The 2,347-nt window shown below is 57.7% G+C and overlaps 1 non-coding gene across 1 annotated transcript in view; it reads left to right on the plus strand.

Moving 5' to 3' along the window:
* Positions 1-781: 781 nt before the first annotated feature.
* The window catches only part of LOC124727725, a 1,909-nt gene continuing 343 nt past the window's right edge, over positions 782-2,347 (plus strand). The window contains exon 1 of the ribosomal RNA XR_007007208.1: positions 782-2,347. This exon is cut by the window's right edge and continues 343 nt beyond it. This is a non-coding gene — a ribosomal RNA (small subunit ribosomal RNA).

The following is a 2,347-nucleotide window of genomic DNA, read 5'->3' on the forward strand; positions in this document are numbered from 1 at the left end:
GGTGGGACCGTCCCCGGCCGGTGAGGGGGCGCCTCCCGGCGTGCTGGCCGCGCGGTGCGTGGGCGCACGCGCTACAGCCGGCTGGTGGGGGCGGCCAGTGGCAGGCGCGCCGGCCGACGGACGCGGCAGGCGTCGCAGCTGCGCGCCGGCGCACCCTGCGCGCGGCGCCGTGCGGCCAAAGTAGGTCCTCGCGGGCCCGGTGCGAAGCGCGGTGGACATCTGCAGTGTGCTGGTCCGATTGAGGACTGTGTGCGTTGAGGATGCGCCGCCGCCCGGCGCTCGGCGCCGCGACGCCGTCTGCTGCTCGGTCGCCCCAGCGGTTCTCGCTGGTGGTTTGTATCGCAGCTGTGCGGATGTGTTGGCGTGTGCGCTGTGCTGGGAGAGTTCGCTTCGGCACCCAAGTGGGGCTTTTGTCCTTCTGTGGCGCTGGCGTTGGAGCTGCCGGTCACCGTAGGTGGCGCGTGTTGTCTCCCGCCGGCAATGCCACGACAGCACGCTCCCGGGCCTCTGTCGGCAGCGGCAAGCTCAGTTGGGAGCACGGGTGGTCGCACCGAAAGCGTCTACTCGCCTAACTCCGGGCGATTGCGCCTCTCTCGAACCCGACCAAGTACTTGGGACGGCGCTGCGCGCCGCCGGGACCTGAGAGGGTTTCGAGGTGTATTGTGCAGGGGAGCTCAGCCTCCTCCTGTTTGCAGAATGATTGAGCGGACGCTTGCGTGTTCGCGCGGGCCCCCGGGACACACTCCCGGGCGGCCGGCTGCTCAGCTCTAGTTGACGCAGCTCCCTGGTTGATCCTGCCAGTAGTCATATGCTTGTCTCAAAGATTAAGCCATGCATGTCTCAGTACAAGCCGCATTAAGGTGAAACCGCGAATGGCTCATTAAATCAGTTATGGTTCCTTAGATCGTACCCACGTTACTTGGATAACTGTGGTAATTCTAGAGCTAATACATGCAAACAGAGTCCCGACCAGAGATGGAAGGGACGCTTTTATTAGATCAAAACCAATCGGTCGGCTCGTCCGGTCCGTTTGCCTTGGTGACTCTGAATAACTTTGGGCTGATCGCACGGTCCTCGTACCGGCGACGCATCTTTCAAATGTCTGCCTTATCAACTGTCGATGGTAGGTTCTGCGCCTACCATGGTTGTAACGGGTAACGGGGAATCAGGGTTCGATTCCGGAGAGGGAGCCTGAGAAACGGCTACCACATCCAAGGAAGGCAGCAGGCGCGCAAATTACCCACTCCCGGCACGGGGAGGTAGTGACGAAAAATAACGATACGGGACTCATCCGAGGCCCCGTAATCGGAATGAGTACACTTTAAATCCTTTAACGAGTATCTATTGGAGGGCAAGTCTGGTGCCAGCAGCCGCGGTAATTCCAGCTCCAATAGCGTATATTAAAGTTGTTGCGGTTAAAAAGCTCGTAGTTGGATTTGTGTCCCACGCTGTTGGTTCACCGCCCGTCGGTGTTTAACTGGCATGTATCGTGGGACGTCCTGCCGGTGGGGCGAGCCGAAGGCGTGCGACCGCCCCGTGCGTGCTCGTGCGTCCCGAGGCGGACCCCGTTGAAATCCTACCAGGGTGCTCTTTATTGAGTGTCTCGGTGGGCCGGCACGTTTACTTTGAACAAATTAGAGTGCTTAAAGCAGGCAAGCCCGCCTGAATACTGTGTGCATGGAATAATGGAATAGGACCTCGGTTCTATTTTGTTGGTTTTCGGAACCCGAGGTAATGATTAATAGGGACAGGCGGGGGCATTCGTATTGCGACGTTAGAGGTGAAATTCTTGGATCGTCGCAAGACGAACAGAAGCGAAAGCATTTGCCAAGTATGTTTTCATTAATCAAGAACGAAAGTTAGAGGTTCGAAGGCGATCAGATACCGCCCTAGTTCTAACCATAAACGATGCCAGCCAGCGATCCGCCGCAGTTCCTCCGATGACTCGGCGGGCAGCCTCCGGGAAACCAAAGCTTTTGGGTTCCGGGGGAAGTATGGTTGCAAAGCTGAAACTTAAAGGAATTGACGGAAGGGCACCACCAGGAGTGGAGCCTGCGGCTTAATTTGACTCAACACGGGAAACCTCACCAGGCCCGGACACCGGAAGGATTGACAGATTGATAGCTCTTTCTTGATTCGGTGGGTGGTGGTGCATGGCCGTTCTTAGTTGGTGGAGCGATTTGTCTGGTTAATTCCGATAACGAACGAGACTCTAGCCTGCTAACTAGTCGCGTGACATCCTTCGTGCTGTCAGCGATTACTTTTCTTCTTAGAGGGACAGGCGGCTTCTAGCCGCACGAGATTGAGCAATAACAGGTCTGTGATGCCCTTAGATGTTCTGGGCCGC

This window comes from Schistocerca piceifrons, unplaced genomic scaffold (assembly GCF_021461385.2).
Source record: "Schistocerca piceifrons isolate TAMUIC-IGC-003096 unplaced genomic scaffold, iqSchPice1.1 HiC_scaffold_1130, whole genome shotgun sequence".
In the NCBI taxonomy this organism is placed as follows: domain Eukaryota; kingdom Metazoa; phylum Arthropoda; class Insecta; order Orthoptera; family Acrididae; genus Schistocerca; species Schistocerca piceifrons.